Here is a 20,509-nt window from a genome sequence, read left to right as displayed (position 1 = left end):
GCAGGGCAGGAACCTGGGGGCAGAGCTGATGCAGAGGTCATGGAGGGGTGCTGCTTACTGGCTTGCTCCTCATGGCTTATTCAGACTGCTTTTTTTTTTTTCTTTTTGTTTTTTTCAAGACAGGGTTTCTCTGTGTAGCAGGCCTAGAACTAGCTCTTGTAGACTAAGTTGGCATCAAACTCACAGAGATCCAGCTACCTCTGCCTCCAGAGTGCTGGGATTAAAAGCATACTCCACCACTGCCTGACGCAGACTGCTTTCTTAGAGAACCCAGGACCACCAGCCCAGGGATGGCATCACTACAACAGGTTGGACCCTCCTGTGTCAATCACCGATAAAGAAAATGCCCCGACAGACTTGCCTACAGCCTGAATTTACGGAAGCATTTTCTTAATTGAGGTTTCCTCTTCTCCGATGACTTCAGCCTGTGTCAAGTTGACATAAAACTAGCCAGCACAGGCACAGAGCATGGTTCTCCTGCCGCGTGTGCAGGTCTCATGGATGCTGCATGTGCTGGCAGAGATCTTAGGAGTGGCTTTTCAGAAGTCAGCGTGTTTTGGCATTGTGTCACCCTCCAGGAGAATGAGCAGGCCAGCGCTCGGCTGTGGATGTTTCCTTAGCCTCAGCCCCCTTCGGAGTAGCTGGGATTGTGCTACAGCTACACGACAGCTCACAGGGCTACACCTCTAGGTCTCAGGCCTGTATCTGGAATAGAGCCCTGGGAAGAATGTCATTTCCTTGTTGCTATGACTAACTCCAGCGAGGATTAACACGTAACAAATCCCTTTGTCATGGGCTCTTGCTTGTCCAGCTCCTCCCAGCCAGCAGACACAGAAGGTGGCCGAGGTAGTAGCGGAGGTAGAGGTGGAGGTGGCGAGGCAGTCCTGAAAAACTAATCTTGAAGAAATTACCTCAAGAATACCTCCTGGGGGAAGAAGTAAGCGGCGTGTACCTATTTGTTCAAGGAAAAAGGAACAGAAATAGAAAGAAGACAAAGAAAGCGGAGACTAATGAGATTAGCTACCTGCAGGGCATGGCAGAGAAAGGATGGAAAGGATAAGTGGATGAAGCGGGAACAGTACTCTCTACACAGAGCCTTTGTTCTGACCTACGTTAGGAGCCACTGCGAAATTAATGAAATAAAATTTGGAAGGAGATGGAGGACCCTAAAATCAAATTTAAAAAAAAAATAGAAATAAAAATACTTTAAAAAAGTTCTTTGACCGCCATCTTATCATTTTATAATAAAACTTTTATTATGCATGAAACAATTAATTAAAAATTAATTTAATCTCTGTCATTTCCTTGAGTGACTGGTGCTGTGACTACTTTGACAAGGGCAGAGATGCATCATGGTTGTTTCAAGCCTTCTAAAGGTCCCCACAACTGAAGCCAGATTTTCTGTCCGACTGATGCGAGAGCTCAGTCCTGAGACCCCATTACATACTCCTCTCTGGGGCAGGCACAGAGGATGAGTTCAGTGTCCCCCAGGTTCCAGGAATCAGTGAGCTCAGGGACAAACATTTAACATCATGAGATCACACAGCAGGGGACCAACGATTCCTTTTACTACCCATAAATACTTCAGTGCCAATAGGATTCTATGAATTCCGAGAGCTCTTTTCCTGAAAGATAAGGAATTTGAGATAATCCTTATTGGTAGGATTCTGACAGGTACAGGAAAAAAAAAAAAAAAAAGAGGAGGGAAATCCAAACAGCGGAACTCACTGAGAGCAAGGCGGGAGCTTGGGCAGGGAGTGAAGAGTAGGTATTATATGTAATACAATTGTATATGTATCCCTTATGTATACAATCAAATATGACTTTCCGGTGACCTCTCAGAGTTCCCAGGCTCATAAGAGGAAGAAGCCCACATGAGGCTGGAGTATAGTTATATAGTTATTAAGTTCCTGTCTCCACATCCTAGTCCTGCGTGATGGGTATTTGCCTTGCCCCTTTCCAATGACTGGCTCATGACGACCTAGGGAAAGACAGATACACAGCACTCTGTATGTTGAAAACGTGTTTTTGCATAAAGGAGAGAGAAAGTGCTCGCTCCTTTGGTTGGTCTCACTCTTTTCTTCCTCTCTGGTGTCAGTGCCGAGAAGCAGAAGTAGGAAGACAGGCCACGCCCCGTTTGCAAAGCAGGAGATCAGAGTTCTCCATCCTGCTGTTTCTCCGCAGCCAACCTGGCTGTAACCCCAGGTGTGACAGGAAACCCTTCCTCCTCTATCCCCCCCTTCCCCTCCCCTAGCTGTGCTGGGGCTCGGCAGGGCAAACAAAAAGTGAGAAGAGAAAGCAGGAAGGCTTCATAGGGCAAAGGACTAAGCTGAGCCTGAAAGCCAGACAGAGGTCAGCCTGGGTCTAGGCAGACAGCAAGACATAAGAAGAAAATCTAAATGTAGGGAATTCCCATCAGACCATGGGCTCACTGTCTCCTGCATCTTAATCACAATCATTATTGAGGTAAGTCTGAAAAAGCCTTGGGGTGGGAACAAAGGCAACATCTGGCCTCCAAGTCGCCATCCTCTATTGCTCCACACCCTTCTCTTTCAAACAAACACACGGTACCCACGTCTCCAAGAAGATAAAGCCAGTATCTGCTCCCTTTTGTTCTTTTCATTCCTGTCCGCTCCCAGTGCTCTTGTAGCCCTCCTCAGTACCAATGCCAAGGTCCTGGTAACAGCTCCAGCCACGGGCCTGGGCTGTGGCTTTGTATCCATGCTTCATCAGGAACATACTTTTTTCCTTCCTCCCACAGCCAGTGTCAGGACCAGCCACCGGGGCCCAAAGGCGGTGGTTTCTCCTGTGACACCCCTCAGACACTGTGGTTTTGACATCCTGTCCCCCCACGCCACCTCCAACCAGAGCTTTCCAGGTGCAGGAGCCAAATTTTGTTTTTCTCTTTCTGCTAGCTCAAGACACAGCTCTGATAATATTTGGATAACATTGGATAATATTTGAGACATGGATATTTTCCTTTAAACCAATATTTTAAAAACTTTTTCAGCCTCCACCCACACTAAGAAATACATTTTATTTCATCAACAGTTTGCACCTGCAGACAGACACACACCTATAACACAATTTTCAGGAAAGAATACTTACACTATTGAATGCACTCTGGTATTTTCTTTATTTCATTTCTTACCAGGCTGCCTGTGTGGGTTTGGGGATGTAGCTCAACAGCACTTGTCCAGCAAACATGAGATCCTAGCATCAAAACCACAAAGCGCTTGTTGGGACTTGGAGGTAGAACTCTCCATCTTAAAGCACAGGAATACTCTGCCATTGCTAAACTGAGAAGAGCTTCGCACCCCAACCTGATCAGATTAGAGTTAAGCTATATACAAGTGGGGGCTCTGGCCAGTTCTGCTTTGCAGACTGTGAACTTGGCCTCATTACAAGGAAGGAGCCCTCTTTGGGGGTTTACTGACAGTGGCGATGGCTTCCATGGTCTGGATAAGAACTAGGCCCTAGTCCTGCTTTTTGTATTTTTCCTCTTTGGTACTTCATTATTTTTTCCTTTATACCTTTAACAACTCATCCCATTTCAGAGTCTACCTGCTGCCGCAGGCTCACCTTAAGATGGCTCATCTCATGTGGTACTGTCACTCCTTCTTATGTAGGTGACCATTTGCTCCCCTGACAATCCGGATGCCACCTGGCCAGGGAAACCCAGCGATCAGGAATCTGTGACTGAGCGAGAGGAGCTGAACTGTGGTGCCCATGGGGTTTACAGATTCCTATTTTTCCACTGTTGCCTTCCTAGAGGGACCCGGTAGGCAAGAGCAGGGCAACGCAAGGCACTCTGTCTCAGGGTGGCAGGAGCTGCCCTGGGCTGAGGAGGAGGGACCAGTGTTAACAGGGAGTTTACAGAACACAGTTATCCCTGCAATGCTATGTTTATACTTAATAGTTTAGAAATTAAGCTGGGGAAGCTCAGAGGCAGAGGCAGGAGGATCTCTGTGAGTTCGAGGCCAGACTGGTCTCCAAAGTGAGTTCCAGGACAGCCAGAGCTGAGAAACCCTGTCTCAACAAACTAAACCAGGGCTGGAGAGATGGCTCAGCGGTTAAGAGCATTGCCTGCTCTTCCAAAGGTCTGGAGTTCAATTCCCAGCAACTACATGGTGGCTCACAACCATCTGTAATGAGGTCTGGTGCCCTCTTCTGGCCTGCAGGCATATGTGTAGGCAGAATATTGTATACATAATAAATAAATAAATATTTTTAAAAAAGAAGTATATTAAAAAAAAACAAACCAAAAAGTTTAGAAATTAAGAAAATAAATCTAGACTTCAAAGACGGGGCATAAACAATGGGACTCTGGGATGCAGGAGGTGATTGGACATTCAAAGGTAATAATGGCAGGTAATAGGCAGCCCCTTTGAGTTAACACCACCCCTGTCTAGCACAGCCTCACCGTGAATAAGATGAGAGAGGAATGCAAGGGTGGGGGAGATGTTTCCACCTCCCATCCCAATAGAGCGACTTTCCAGCTATAAAGCCTTTTAGTAACTGTCAAAATAGCATCATAAAACATAATATATAAATCATGAAATTACATTACAAAATGTTGTCATGATTCTGTCTGCTGATAACAGTAATCACACATCCTTCACGAGAAAAAAGTAGCAGATACTTTTATAGTATCTGCTATAAAAGTGGGCTACACTGCAGCCTTTCGATGGCTGATGAGAAGGCTCCAGCTAGGAACTGCAGAGTCTCACATACCCTGCTCTCTGTTTTCAACCTTATCAAATACTTTCTAGGACAGCATTGTGCTGTTGTCAAAGGGACAACATTGGGCTGGAAAGATAACTTAGCAGTTACGAGCACGAGGATTGCTCTTCCAGAGGCCTTGTATTCCATTCCCAGCACCCACCTGGTGGCTAACAGTTCTCGGAACTCCAGTTCCAGAGCTGACACCCTTTTCTGACCTCCTCAGACATAGCACACTGGGTACACAGACATACATACAGGCTAAAACACTTGTACATAGTTTTTTTAAAAATCTCAGATTAAGGGGGAGGAAAGTAATTTTATTTTTCTGAGACAGGGTCTTATATAACCCTGGCTGGTCTTGAACTACGCCCGTGGAGGATGACCTCCTGCCTCCATGTCCAGAATGCTAGGATTACTAGAGGATTACAGAATGCTAGAGGCCCATCCCACTCAGCCCAGTTTATTTGGTATGGAGACTGAGATTGAATCTGAGGCTTTGCACAAGCTGAGCCAGCACTCTACCAACTGAACTACATCCTCAACTCTGGTCGTCTCATCTCTACGCTGAACCTGAGGGGTAGGTGAGGATGTTGTTGTTCAGGGTGCTTGCCTATCCCACTGGTGTGAAGACACGGGTTCAATAACAGGCAACACACATACACACGCGCACATGCACACACACATACACACACGCACATGCACACACACACACACAATCCTGTAAATTAAAACTAAAACAGGGGCTGGAGAGATGGCTCAGAGGTTAAGATCACTGACTGCTCTTCCAAAGGTCCTGAGTTTAATTCCCAGCAACCACATGGTGGCTCACAACAATCTGTAATGAGATCTGGTGCCCTCTTCTGGGCTGCATGTGTACATGCAGGCAGAACACTGTACACATAATAAATAATAAAGAAAACACTAAAAAAAACAACAACGAGGGGCTGGAGAGATGGCTCAGAGGTTAAGAGCATTAGCTGCTTTTCCAGAGGTCCTGAGTTCAATTCCCAGCAACCACACAGTGGCTCACAACCATCTATAATGAGATCTGGTGCCTCCTGGTGTATATATGTTAACAGAACATTGTATGCATAATAAATAAATCTAAAAAAAACCCCGAAAACAGCAGCTTAACTACTTACCTAGTGCTGCTTTTCTTTTCTTTTCTTTTTTTTTTTTTTGAGAGAGTAGTCATAACCCATCTGCAATAGACTATGCTCCTCAGAAGTCATGTGTTGAGCCTGAGTCCAAACGTGGTGTCATCAAGAAGCAGGACTTTAGGGTGGTGATTAGACCATTGGGTGGAACCTTCGTGCATAGGATCAGTACTCTTAGAAGAGACTCCCAAAGAGATCCCTCGGGCTCTATCATGTGAACAAAGTAGACCAGAGAGAGGATGGCCCTTCGCTAGACACCAATTTGTGGGCATCCTGCTCTTGAACTTCCCAGCTTCCTGTGAGCAATACATTTCTGTTGCTTACAGACCACAGGTCTGTGGAATCCTGTTTCAGCGGCTTGCATAGACGAAGACACTAATGTGTTCACTATTTGCCAAACACAGAAAGTGAGGATGGCCCACGCTCTCAAGCGCATATGGTTTTCACTTTAGTCAGGTAAAGTGGGATGACCTTGACCTGTGGACTGAAAAGGTCCTGAGCTGAGCCTGCAACTCTCTGGCCCAGGATTCTTCCAGCTTGGGAGCAGCCGGTCTCTTCTGAGCCTTGGGTTCGTACCTGCAGAATTCAGGTAGCTTCACCATTGTTTGAGATTACTAGAGGGAAGGAACCAGGGGGAAGGCTGAGAAGCAGTAAGATTTCTGAGAAAGTTAACCTTTTTCCAGTTTTATGAATGGCAGTACTCAGTGAATGATTATGGGAGAAACCACCAAGATGAAACAATGCTAAGGTTGCCTTTTGCTAAGTAACCATGCACGGCTGCTTCAGTGCACAGGAGGGAGTGGTGGCAATGACAAGCCAGGCTGGGCACAGTCGACATTTTCCCCTGTGAAGCAATGGAAAATAAAGCCAACGGATAGGAGGCCCAGTCATGGAAAGCCCTGGCTAGACAAAGCCACTGGCTTGTGTCCCCTAGGCAATGATAGAAAACAGTGGCTTGGAAGACTGTGCAGGCTGATTCCGGTGGGGTGCAGAGGCTGGGAAACAACTAAGGTGTCAACAGATGAGCGGCTGGCCACACAGGACGGTGCGGGTAGGGCAGGAGAAACCAGAGTCTAGTCAAGGAGCCTGGTTCCATGTGTTCTTTTCTTCTCGCGCCTCTCTCCATCTGCTTCCTCCTCCTGTTCGTCTTCTCCTCCACCCCCACAGCCCACATCAGCCCGGCATCCTTTACCACTTAAGTCAGCGTGTTGATGGCACTTAGCAAAGGCTTAGGATGATCAAAATGTCGCCAGCAGGAGCTCCCTGGCAAACTCCGGCTGGCTGCCTTTGAGCGGGTCATGAGCAGAGGAGGGGCAGGCCCACCCTTTCTCTAGTGAGAATGTCAGCTCTGCTTCTCCCTCCCAGGAAGTCGGAGCCCTGGGCAGCACCTGACTCGAGGTGCAGCGCAGCTGGCTGGGCGAGAAGAGAAGCTGACACCTCTGGGCTGGCTGAGGGCTGCTGCTTCTTCCACTCCGTGAGGAGGAAAGCAGGTCACTGCACCCGGCCAGACACTGAGGGGCTGACCGATGCCTTAGGGGACTCAACCATAGAGAAGGATTTCTGGAATGGCTGCAGGCACGGCACCTCACTGAGGAAGTAAAACTGGTGATTCATAGTCCAGTCTAAGTGAAAAAGGGTTGGGTGTGGTCACCCTGGGGCCTTCAACCTTCTAATACGGACCTTCCTTGGTATCTCACTTGCTGGTCTTTTTGTCTTGCCCTGAGCTTGAATTTGCCAGTCCCTGCTAAGTTCTCTGTGCTCTGACTGCAGGGCGAAGATGTCCACAGCAGTATTCTGTTGGTATAGCTAAATAAATACATGGGAAAACAGAGCAGATCAACCAGACCCAATGGCGGAGTAGACACCTTGAATAGTAAAGTTAAACTTGAATAGGAGGATCCCAGGGGATGAATGTAAGGATAAGGATGGGAGCTCTTCATCACGGGTTACGTGACAGAGTGGACTGATGATGACTGATAATGGCCCATGGCATGTCTACAGAATTGGGCCACCTAGCACCCAGATAATCGAGGAAGAGGCAGGAGTGAGAGTAGAAGGAGCCAGTCATCTGGGTGAAACCACAGGATGTAGATTCCTGGGATGTGGAGTTGGGAGATTCAAAGAACAGTGGGCTTGAAACCTCAGAGTACCTAGCTGAGGGACACTGCTCTGGTTATTCCCGAGAGGGCTGCTGCTTGGAGGCATTGAGACATCTGGGGGTTACCTCGCTACAGCTGTTGGAAGAGCTACACAGCCTGTGTTGAGGATGGTGGGAGGAGACACTGGGCTAGTGGAAGTGCGCCTGGAGGTGGTGATTTCAGCGCAGACCAATCAGGTGAGACTCCTGGGGAGAGAGATGATGAGGGCTGGCTAAGGAGACTGCTCAGGACTTGGAGAGGTGGAGATCACACAGAGTCATCAGAGACCGCGTTAAAAAGGAGTCTTGCTTGAGGGGGGAAGAGACAGCTCAATGGGTAAAATGCTTCACCTCACAAATGTGAGGACCTGAGTTCAATCCCCGGCACTGGTGGTAAAAGGGGGGGGGCATGACAGTATGCACTTCTAATATGAGCCTCCCTGGGGCTCAGCTGACGAGCCAGCCTCTCACACACGCGCGCACGCACGCGCACACACACACACACACACACACACACACACACACACACTTATACTGGGAGCTCCATCAGCATTTCAGTGATAGGGTACCTAGGAAGCCTTGAGAAAGGCCTGAGTGTCAGGAGGTCAAAAGTCACATGAATCATCTCAGCAGCTGGAGAGGCAGGAAGGCAGTGGGTAGGGACCACTGTCTCAGGGAACCTGCAGCAGAGAGGAGTTGCAGTCAGAGCACAGGCAACTTGGAGGTGTTTAGAGGTGAACTGTCCTGGATCATGAGCCTGCTGGGGACAAAGAAGACAATAAGGGTGAGAGGAGCTAGTGACACCCCCACACACACACACCCTGGGGTGGATGGAAATGCTAATCTTGGATTTCACAACCATCTGCAGTTCCCGTGTCCCTCGGTCTTGTGTCAGATCTTCTAGCCCCTGCTGGTGGAAAGTCCCTGAGGCCCTGGTCTTCATTCCTGCAGGCAGAGGGAGATGTGAGGCCACTGGATGGATGGACCAAGAGCAGAGAGGGTGTTCTGAGCTCAAGGTTGGGATCCTAAGCACCAGACAGCACTCCTTTCTCCTTCTGCACCTATTCCTCCCCTGCCCCGCATCCCAGAGCCCAATTAGAGCTGCCAGCCACATGTCCCGAGGGTTGGAAACATCAGTGAAGTGTTCTGAGTGGTCCATGCTAGATGCCCAAGAGTGATAGGAAATGAAAGTGGTACCCACTGGGAGGTGAGGGCAAGAGCTGGCTTAATCCTCGGTTATTTATTGGCAGCAAGATCCTTGAGCCAGCCTTTCTGAGTTGCCAACTACAGACTTACAGTTGTTGGCAGCAAAACTGTGTCTCTTCAGAGTTTGGTTACCCACGATGACCCCATAACAACCGCCATGCCAACGGCAGGCTCTGTGGAGGTGGGGATGTCAACAAGCAAGGAGGTGAAGGCGAGGACGACCTCACTGGGTAAGCAAACATACACCCCACATGGCTGGGGGAAGACGGTGCTCATCAGCTGGGCTGTGGGAGGCTGCTGGGGAGAAGACAGACTGGAAAGAGGGTGGACGGAGGAAGGAAGAAACCCTGGTCTACAGAAGCAGGGGCGGTGGAAATGGGAGAGAGACAATCTTGTTCAGAAATGACAGGTCCCAGGCTGGAAGGGGAAGGCAGAGGAAATGCTGCTTGGCTGAGGAGAAGAATCAAAAGATTTCAAAGATCTGAGAGTTAAAAAGAAAGGCTGACACTGGAGAGGGAGATGTGGGTAGCCACCTGTGATCTGGAAGGGATTGGAAAACACCCCTCAGCCTTGGCCTGGGTGTTTCCTTCTGTGTGCTGGGTGGGTGTCTGAGTTGGTACATTATTATATAGGTAATGAAAACATTGCCGGGCCGTGGTGGCACACACCTTTAATCCCAGGACTCGGGAGGCAGAGGCAGGCAGATCTCTGTGAGTTCGAGGCCAGTCTAGTCTACAAGAGCTAGTTCCAGGACAGGATCCAAAGCTACAAACAAACAAACAAAAAAAAAACATCGTGCAGCTTACAACCCAGCCAATATAGTTGCACAAGGAAAGACAGACAGACACACTTTATAGTAGACTATTATTATGCAGATAATCCAGGAAAACAATCAGGAAGACTGCAAAAGAATCCAAGATAGTGATAAGAGACCAAAGAACAGTTACGTAAGTCCATGGTATGGTTTCATTTGGTTAAAAAAGAAAAACTATATATATTAGAGAAAATATAAAAGTGTGTGTGTGTGTAACTGTTAATGGTGATTATTTGGGGCATTAGATAGAAATCTGGGATTTCCAGGAGGTGCCCTTTTAAGTGGGTAACCTCTGTGGAGCTGTTTTTGAGACTATATTATTTTTAATACAGAGTTTGTTGCTTTTCTTGCAGTAAATAATTTCACCAATTAGTCTGACAGGTTTTGTCCTCTGCCCGTGGTAATGGGGACGGAATCTTGGGCTCTGTGCATGCTAGGCAAGTGCTCTGCCATTGAGCCATATCCCCAGCCCTCTTCTTAAAAAAAAAAATAGCCATTATTGCTTATGTATAAGTGAAGTATGTGTATGAGGTCAGGTGGGGGGACATCAGATCCTTTGAAGTTAGAGTTACAGATAGTTGTGAGCTGCCTGGTGTGGGTGCTGGGAATTGAACTCAGGTCCTCTTTAAGAACAATATATGCTCCTAACCCTTGAGCTGTCTCTCCAGTTCCCTCAACCTTCTTTTTAATTTAAGACAGGCTCTCATGATGTTGCCCTGACTAGTCTTGAATTAGCAATCTTCTACTCTCAGCCTCTGAGTATCTGGAACTGTAGACTTTGTTTAGCCCAATAGTTACAATGACCATGTTTTGAGAGCTAAATCGTCAAAGCACAAGTGGGTTCCTATGGACAATGGAATGGAGTATTCACAGTTGGGGCCATCTTGGAAGATGACATATTCTCATATTCTTTCCCCAGCCCTGTGGGTGTATACTTTGATTTGAATCAACACATGCAACACATGGTAATTATCTATCTATCTATCTATCTATCTATCTATCTATCTATCTATCTATCTATCTATCCAGCCATCCATCCAGTGCCCACTAGGGCCTATAGGACCAGAATCCTGGGTCTCACTATCTTATTTGCTAGCCATGTGACTGTGGGCACTGGGACTCTCATTATCTATAAGATAACACTTTCTTTGTGTACATTGCACAGTTGTGAAGAGGAAATGAAACAATGCTTCCAAAGGCATCTGGGACCCAGAGGGCAAATTCTGAAAGAATACTTAGGCTCTTGCAAATTATTGTTATTAAAAAGGCAAAGGAATTGTACAAGGTGACAACAGTTAAGAAGTTCAGTTCTCGGGGCTGGAAAGGTAGCTCAGAGGTTAACACTGACTATTCTTCCAGAGGTCTTGAGTTCAATTCCCAGCAACCACATGGTGGCTCACAACCATCTATAATGAGATCTGGTGCCCTCTTCTGGTCTGTAGGCACACACACAGACAGAACACTGTATACATAATAAATAAATCTTTTTTTTTTTGAAAAAAAAAAAAAGCTCAATTCTTTCGGTGATGGGATAGTAGAATAGATAATCCTGAAACAGTGTATATCTCCACATATACACTTATGCATACATACATATTCACACTATACATAAATGTATGTATTTGAGACAGGGCCTTATTACATAAGCTGTCTTAAAATTTGTAGTCTTCCTACTTCAGGTTCTTGAATGCTGGGGCTACAGAGATGTGGTACCAAACATGACTGAAATGGGTATTTTCTGAGGTAATAGTTAAATTGTCTGCAAGAAAAATAGTCACTTTGGAAAAATAAAACTGAAGTGAATCTGAGAATAATGAATGAGCTCACCAACTACAGAATCATTTCATTTCAAAAGATAGTAAATGTGATCTCCACAAAATCTGAATGACTGGGCAGGATAACACACGAACAAAATCCTGATATTTGGGAGGCAGAGGAAGGAGGGTCACAAGTTCAAGGCCACCCTACTAACAAGACTATGTTTTAAGAACAAACAAATGGAGCTAGGGGCTGTAACTCAACTAGAAGAGGGCTTGCCTCGCAGCCACGAAGCTCTGAGTTTGGTTCCCAAGCCCTCATAACTAGGGAGGGTGGCTTACACCTGTAAACTTGCTCCTGAAAAGGGGGAGGCAAGAGGATGTAGAGTTCAAGATCATCCTTGGCTACGGAGTGAGTTCAAGCCAGCCTCAGACTCACAGACTTCATCTCAAGAACCAGCAAAAGCTCCAGTCCGGGCCACTCCAATCCAATCGTTATGCAAATGAGTGCTTTCCAGATGCCAGGTGCGGCTACAGGGAGAGGTGAGACAACCTGCCCAAAGGCGCGGTGGGCAAAGAAGTGGTAGAGCCTCTCGCTGTGGATGGTCTGACCTCCAAGCCTGTGGGGGAGTACAGTTGTAGAAACTCAGGAAAACAAGACTTAATATAGAGAAAAAGTGGCGGCTTTCAGCCTCTGACTGAAAAAGAACATGTAAACACATTGTTTCTAAACTTGCCTGTTGGCAACAATCATTATTTTTGTCATTGTTTCCCAAACGGCCACATGCATCCGAATCACACAGGAGCTTGTCGGGTGTTCTGGGACTAGGGCTGCTGCGCAGCGGAGGAGTGCGCTGTCCACACGCACAAGGTCCTAGGGTGAACCACCATTGCTCCCTCCGCACAGACGATGTCCGGTTCTGGACACTGAGGGTGGGGACCTGGCGAGTTCCCTTGCTGCAGATCCATGATGGCACTCTGAGGAGCCCGGCAGAGGGCAGGACCTTTAGCCTCCATCACCGGAAATAGATTTCTCCAATGAAAAGGAAGAAGTAAAGCTTTGCTCATAACCTGAGTTTCCCCTGACAGCTGAAATCTATTCTCATTCTTGTTCTCTCCCCTCTTAACTTTTTCCTTTACCCTTTCCCTCTGTCAAGAACCTAACCAACCAAGGACTTTCTACCACACTGGGTAAGTGCACTATCCTCCCTAGCCCGTGTTGTTAGGTTTTTTTTGGTTTTTTTTTTTTTTTTTTTTTTTTTGCTACACGGTCTTGCTCTGTAGCTCAGCATGGTATTAACTAGCTAAGGAGCCCAGACTGGACTCCAGCTCATGACTCTCCACTTTACTTCCTGAGTGCTGGAATTATGTGTGCACCATTTTCTTCAGCCTGGAGCACCTCTTGGGCCCCAAACACCTAGCATTAGAGACTAATAACGCTATGATAAAATCCCCCTCACCCAGCCCCAAGACAGGCATTATTTTTCTGTCCATTGAGCCCTGTGGAGCTGTTCTTAAAGAGTCCTCTTTTGGTGAAGGGATCAAAGGAACAAATGATCCCGATTCGACTGGAAGGGATGCTAGTAAAAGGGGTTCCTTGCGGTGGTGGGGTGACCTAGGTGATAGGTAGCCTGGCATAATCTCTCACGTTCTGGAAATGTTTGCTGAGTGAAGCATCAATCAGGGTCTACTAGCAGCCAGAGTGTGGTGTGGGCCAGGCCCACGAGTGGCAGGCCTAGCAGGGGCAGGGTGGGAAGAAGTGTAGAATGTTGACTTCTGCGCTGCTGTTGGTCTCACAGTCCGTGTTTCAAGTGCAAGGAAGGAGTCTGTGTTTTGTGAGGACACAGGCTTGTCAACCTTGGGCATGGAGATCACAGCAGGCTATCTGGTGACTGATTGAAGAGCTAGGGAAGCCATGCTGAGCTCAAAGCTGCCTCTCTGCTCCTGGATGACTGTGTGGATGACTCATGTCTTGCCACCCCCTCGCTTTCTCAGGCTGAAACCACATGTCCTGGGGTGTGGAGACAAGGAGAAGGATGGCCATAACACGGGTTCCAGCAATCCCTTTACCTAGGTGGAAGAGCTGAGGAGACAGAGCATTGGTGAAAATGGCGAGTCCCAGTATGGGTCTCCTCGAAGACTTCTGACGTCTGAAGTCCTTCCGAAGAAGTATCTGAGAATGCTGTGTGGTCCTGAGGCTGGCTCAAAAGGAGAGCCAAGACATCTGGACCACTGCAGGATGTTAGAGAGCTGTGTTCCTTTTCCCACCGTCTGGGTCCTCCGCCACATCACACCCACATGTGTGAGTACAAGCCAGAAGGAAGCCACCCCATGATGAGCTGTCAGGAAAGAGGTGCACAAGGTCTGGAGCGGGTAGGCCAACTCCTGTGTTGACAGGAAAATGGACCACTAGTTTCCTTGACACAACCAGGTCCAGCTGTTCATGCTTTGTGCTGGCCTGAGATCTACCTCAGCTGTGCTTTTCACATCAGAGTTTGGGTGGCTCAGTACGTGAAAGTTCTCTACTTCAGGTTCTAGGTTCCCCGGGATCTAGTGTGGACAATCATGGACATCCTGTCTGTGAGCTAGGGAGTAGGAAGATGTGAGGCTGTCTGGAGACAGAGAGGTCAGCAGTATCCAAAACAGATGGGGAAGTGATTGGACTCCTTCCTCGAATCATTACTTTTCTTGATTCTATTTGGTTTTAGAAACAGGATCTTGCTGTGTAGCCCAGGCTGGTCTAGAACTCAGGATTTTCCTGTCTCTGCATCCCAAGAGATTATTGGTGGTTCTCCACCACCCTCCTCTTTCTCTCTCTCTCTCTCTCTCTCTCTCTCTCTCTCTCTCTCTCTCTCTCTCTCTCTCTCTCTCTCTCTCTCTCTCTCTCTCTCTGTGTGTGTGTGTGTGTGAAGGCCAGGGGAGGATATTTGCTGTCTTTCTCTATTGCCCTCCACCTTGCTACATTTAGTCAGAAGCTTACTGTTTAGTTTGACTGGCCAGAGAGCTCTAGGGATCCCTGTCTCTGTCTCCTGCTCTCCCAGTACTAGGGTTATGGACACATGCAGCCATGCCTGGCTTTTTACAGGGGTGCTGGGGATTCAAACTCAGGTCCTTATGTTTGCACTTCAAGCGCTCTTACCCAGTGAGCCATCGCACCAGCCCCAAACAGGGAGTTTGCCTTGCAAGACAGGTTCTCTTTTCCAGGAAAACTGTAAAGGGTTTACTGCAACACCAAGGTCATGACACAACTTCATTCTAGAGAGAGCTAGTTTCCTGTCTTCTTACTCTAGGGAAATTGGGGCCAATCTTGGAGGCAGGTATAGAAGTACCCCTTCCTTTTCCAACAGGGCTTGAGAAGGCTTTAAATATAGGCTATAAATAAATTCAAGAGTCAAATAGAAGAGAGGAATGAACCTGTCAAGTGAAAATCAGAGTTAGCACCCAAATCTACTTGCCTTGCCTCTGGGCTTCCTGGCACTGGGGAAGGGGTACCTGAAGTTTGTTAGGGCTTTAACTGGATTTAACCAGCTTCATGCTCTGTGCCTCAGCTCCTCTGTAAAATAAGATGAAAGTACTCACACAGCATGTTACACGAGATATGTGGTGGCACAGAGGAAGCATGTAATCACACTGCAGACTTTACAGTTCTCTCGTCCTCCTGGGCACAGGGAAGTGGCTGTAGAGGAGAAGGTTATCCCTTAAAGGGTACCATAGGGGAATATTATTTTACAGTGTGTTACTTTTGTTTATGCTGTATTTGTTTAACTCCGTGAAGCTGTGATTCTTTGCTTGTCTAAAACACCTGATGACCTAGTAAAGAGCTGAATGGTCAATAGCGAGGAAGGAGAAAGGATAGGCGGGGCTGGGAGGCAGAGAGAAGAAACAGAACTTAGCAAAAGCAGCAATGAGAGAACAAGGAGAGGAAGACCTCAGGGACCAGTCACTCGGCCAGCCACAGAGTAAGAAGGAAAGGAAGACACACAGAAATAAGAAAGATAAAAGCCCAGAGGGAAAAGGTAGACAAGATGAGTAACGCTGGCAAGGAACAAGTCAAGCTAATGCCAGGCAGACGTAACTAAGAGTAAGCCTCTGTCTGTGATTTATTTAGGAGCTGGGTAGTGGGTCCCACACAAAGTCAAAAGAGTAAAACACAACTGGGTGCCTTCTCTTCCAGGGATGGTCTCTTCCTCTGTTCCCTTCAAGTCCTATGGGAGGCTTCTGAAACCGTCATTGTTCCCAGTCTGGCTGCACAGGGAATGTGGAGTTTCCTCTCCACAACAGACTTTTTCCAGGATGTACATTCGTGTATACTGAATGGTGACTGCAGATATATTTCCTGGACTGTAAGTCTCTCTGAGCTCACAATGCCCATGTGTGGTATTGTCTCCTCCTTTTGTCTGGAATTCTGTGTGTGCGTGGATGGGGGTCTTGTCCCACAGAGCCTTGCTTTGTGTTCTGCAGTGCCAGGCAGGCTGTTTTGTTCTGACCTCTGAGGGTGAAGGTAGGTGAAGGGTCTCAGACTTACGACTCAGCGGCAGGATCCTGTGGCCAGGGTGCTAAGGCTGGTGTTAGCAGTAGAATGATTGTCTAGCATGCAAGTCCCGCGTTCCATTTTCAGCACTGCAAATCAAAGATGGCTTTTGCTTTGGGCCACCAGCTCACAAAAAACAACATGGAGACTTATTAATTAAAGCTTGGCCTATAGCTTTAAGTTCTAAGTTCTACTAGCACTTGTAACTTAAATTAATCCATTTATGTAGTCATATTTCATTTGTATCTTAATAACTAAAGTTTGCCTGAAGTTCAGAGAGTAAAACAGATGCACTGGTCAGCTGTTTACTGTTACAGACCAGGCAGTGGTGACACACACCTTTAATCCCAGTAGCCACACTAGTTTGCCATAGAAATAGGGCGATAGTGGTGCATACCTTTAATCCCAGCCCTAGTGAGGAATAATATTAATACGGGAGGAGACAGCTCTCACACACAGTCTCATTCCTCAGAATGAGGATCCTGGAGGCAGGATCACCATTTTGGATTGAGGTAGAGGTAAGAGCCAGTGGCTGTTTTGCTTTTCTGACCTTCAGGTTGAGTCCTAATTTCTGTCTCTAGGTTTTTATTAATCGTGCTACACATTTATATTAATCTATGTTTTGCCTCATGACTCTCTCTCTGTGCCTTTAAGTCCTGCCTAACCTCTTCTTGCCTAGCCATTGGCCATTCAGCTCTTTATTAAACCAATCAGAAGGCACCTTGGCAAAGACACATCTTCACAGTGTACAAAAAGATTATTCCACAAAGCGAATAAACAAATGCATAAACAGACAAAACAAAAGTATTATTAGGGGCTGGAGAGATGGTTCAGTGGTCAAGAGTTCATACCCGTTCTTGCAAAGGACCTGAATTTGATTCCTAGGATCTATATTAGGCAGCTCACAATTGCCTGTAACTTCAGTTCTAGGGTTACTTGGTACCTGTAGCCTCCACAGGTTTCTGCATTCAAGTGCACATACCCATCCACACATACATATTTCAAAGTAAAAAATAAATATTAAACAAAATGACAACCCTGTGAGGAGTCAGAATTCAAGCCTGGGTACTCACATGCTGTGTATCACACTGCTGCCCCTACCTCTCTGGCAGCAGCAGATTTCCTTGGCTTCTCCTGCAGCAGGAAGTTGGAAAGAACTCTTGGCCCTGATGGCTGGAGAAAGGAAGGTGCTGGGGGACTCTGCTAATGGCTAGCTGTTGAATAAAGAGAAAGGGGATTTCGATGCCTTACAGTCTGATCATGTATGTACTCCTCCCAACAGCCCTGCGAAGGAGGGACCCTTCATCTCTTCTCTTTAAAGCTGAACTAGCCAGGTAAAGGATGCGTCTGCCCTGAAACTACTTAGCCATAGGCTTCCGCAGGCCTTCATTCTAACACGGATCAGATCCCCTTGGCTGACTACTTTCCCCAGCACTGAGGGAATACGAGAACCAATGCTGTTTGTGTGCTGGCTAAGGTTCCTCATGTGCTGTTCAACTTTCATTCTCAAGCTGTAATAAAACACTCTTGACAGGAAGCAATTTAGGGAAGCAAGGGTTTCCTTTAGCTTGTAATTCCAGGGCAGAACCATCACTGTGGGGAATGTCAAGGTGACAGGCGCTTAGAACGGCTAGTCACATTACAGCCACGTGAGTGCCCGCATGCTCAGTGCTAGGCTAGTTCTCTCCATTTCTTAACATCTACTTTTATTCGATGTGCTTGCCTGAATGTTATGTCTGTGGACCACATGCATGACTAGTGCGTACAGAGGTCAAAGGAGGGTGTCGGGTCCCCTGGGGCTGGAGTTATGGACGATTGCGGGCCACTGTGCGGATACTGGGAATCAAACTGGGGTCCTCTCTAAGAACAAGTGCTCTTATGTCTGAGCCATCTCTCCAGGTCCTTCTCTACTCTTATAGAGTCCAGGGACCCAAACCAGACATGCTGAGAATTTTCTGTCAACTTGACACAGGCTGGAGTTATCTGAGAGGGAACCCCAATTGAGATCAGGCTATAGGCAAGCCTGTAGAACATCATCTTAATTGGTGATTGACAGGGGAGGTCCCAGCCCATTGTGGGTGGTACCATCCCCCGGCTGGCTGACCAAAAGCCAGAAAGCGATACCCTCCATGCCCTCTGCATCAGCTCCTGCCTCCAGGGTTCTGTCCAGTGTGAGTTCCCGCCCCGGCTTCCTTCAGGGCTGAAGTGTAAGCTTCCCCCAGCTTGCTTTTTGGTTTGGCGGTTCCTCATGACAATAGACACCAGGGGAAGGTGGCACGTAGTTTCAGGCTTTGGTTTTCCACGCCAATTAAGACCGTCCTCTACAAACATGCCCACAGTCAACCTGATCCAGACAAGCCCTCACTGACTCTCTCCCCAGGTGCGTCTAGGCTGTGTCAAACGGAATATTGAAACTAATAGCCCGCTGTGGTGGCAAGTGGCTTTAATCCCAGCACTCGGGAGGGGATTCTGTGTGAGTTCAAGGACAGACTGGTCTACAGAGTGAGTTCCAGGAGAGCCAGAGCAACACAGTGGGACCCTGCCTAAAAAAAAATAAATAAATAAAAATAAAAAAAATTAAAAAACCGAAAAAAGCAAAAACAAGCAAACAAACAAACAAAACAAAACAAAACTCTCCAAAAACCTTCTCATGATCTTCCCCCTCCACCACCCATTTAAAAACACTCTCCTGAGACAGAGAAAATTTCCTCTGCCTGAAAGTACAGTGTTACCAGCCAACATAAGGCCAGGTCTCAGAATACTGCAGCCTCTCGGAACCACAGCCACTTCTCCACATCTTAAACTCTGCCTCAGGAGTCTGCTCTTGTCCTTTAGTGGACCTTACCATGGCTGCCTCCCTCACCTCGGTTGTCTCAATTTCAAGAGGCAAAAAGCACGACCATGAACAGACTGAAGCAAAACACGTCAGAAACAGTGGGAAGTCATGAGCAATTTCCTCACAAATAATTACTTTAAGAATTGTTTTAACTGGCAGAACACTAACAGCCTTTAACAAACCAGTCCTTGTATTCGATGTTTTATAACCTTGGAATGAAGTAAGGACGGAGAGTGTTGTATTTGAAGGCGCCGGAATTACACTCCATGGTCAGTGTCCTGGAACATGAACTTTGGTTTCCAGCTATGACCTTGGGGTCAACAGACCTGTCCATACTACATGATTCTGAGTCAACCAGAAGATAGGTCAGAGGACACTCAGGGGATGTTCTGATTTACAGCATCTTTTTTTCCCCCGTTATTCGGTGCCCTACCTTTGGAGGTGATAAAACTGCAGGAAGGGTTTTAAAAGGGCATTCTAAACCAGCTAGTTCTGGCTGGAATACTTGACTATCACTATAACCCTCAAGACTTAAATCTCTCAGGCAGTAAAACGAAAAGCCAACTGCGCATAACTAATCTAATGCCGCATACCACGCTGGGGGCCAGGAAGCAACCTTTATTTCAAAAGGATGGGAAAACTTTCAGGACGCGAAAGGACATCCTCCCTCACCTTTCCCTACGTTCTAAAACAGGCACATTCAGGAAAAAGTAACGAGGAAATGAACATTTCCTGAAGACCTATGAATTCCAGTCACATGCTTGCATCTTAGCTCATATGGCTCTTCCTGGGTAAGAACTTGTAACCAGAATACCTGAATTAGTACTGCCTGTCGCCACAAGCCCCGATGAGCAGACAGGAAACGCATCTTTGCTGTGTTTTACACAATCCTAACCCGTCCACCGGTCTCCTCCTCTCACACTGCTAGTATCTCACGTTCTTGAGCACTCGGTCTGAGAGACCTAGGGTTTGTTCAAGGTGACACACACTGCAGCAATTAAGAGTCAGAATTCGAGTCCGACGCAACATCCCTCCCCGCTGCGCCACAGCCGGGGCTCTGAAACCGCAGGTCCGCCTCGGAGTCACTACCGACCCACGGCTCTCCCCCAGCGCAGTGCCACAACTGGGAAAGCAAGCCTGTCCTCGTGACTCCGGAATCTTTCCGTTTTCACCCAAGTGCATGACTGCGGGAGCGAGGCGGCCACGTGAGGGCGAGGAGCCGCTCGGGTCCGGCCAAGGGCAGGTCCCAGCACACGAGCTCTTCCGCGTCGCCACACAGCTGACCCGGGCCCGCGTGGGAGAAACTCGGAACGACCTTGCTTGCGGCCTCCGAGTCCCAGCGTGGC

The 20,509-nt window shown here is 47.5% G+C and overlaps 1 protein-coding gene and 1 long non-coding RNA gene across 6 annotated transcripts in view; one reads left to right on the top strand and one right to left on the bottom strand.

Moving 5' to 3' along the window:
- Positions 1–20,509, top strand: part of Polr1b (RNA polymerase I subunit B) — a 99,917-nt gene that overhangs the window by 66,075 nt on the left and 13,333 nt on the right. The gene's annotated exons all lie outside the window — the stretch shown is intronic.
- Positions 1,319–20,121, bottom strand: LOC126494507 (uncharacterized). Of its 5 annotated transcripts, none has more exons than XR_007590019.1 (4): positions 19,978–20,121; positions 17,401–17,541; positions 3,109–16,416; positions 1,319–1,625 (listed from the first exon to the last, which is right to left on the bottom strand). It is a non-coding gene; the product is annotated as an uncharacterized lncRNA (long non-coding RNA). The 5 variants fall into 5 exon arrangements; XR_007590017.1 differs by having other exon boundaries at positions 1,320–1,625; positions 3,109–3,213; positions 3,583–17,541; XR_007590018.1 differs by having other exon boundaries at positions 1,320–1,625; positions 3,109–8,226; positions 8,589–17,541.

This window comes from Alexandromys fortis, unplaced genomic scaffold, assembly GCF_014885135.2.
Source record: "Alexandromys fortis isolate MF-2015 unplaced genomic scaffold, M_Fortis_MF-2015_v1.1 scaffold_6, whole genome shotgun sequence".
In the NCBI taxonomy this organism is placed as follows: domain Eukaryota; kingdom Metazoa; phylum Chordata; class Mammalia; order Rodentia; family Cricetidae; genus Alexandromys; species Alexandromys fortis.
This window is presented reverse-complemented; position numbering and strand designations above follow the sequence as displayed.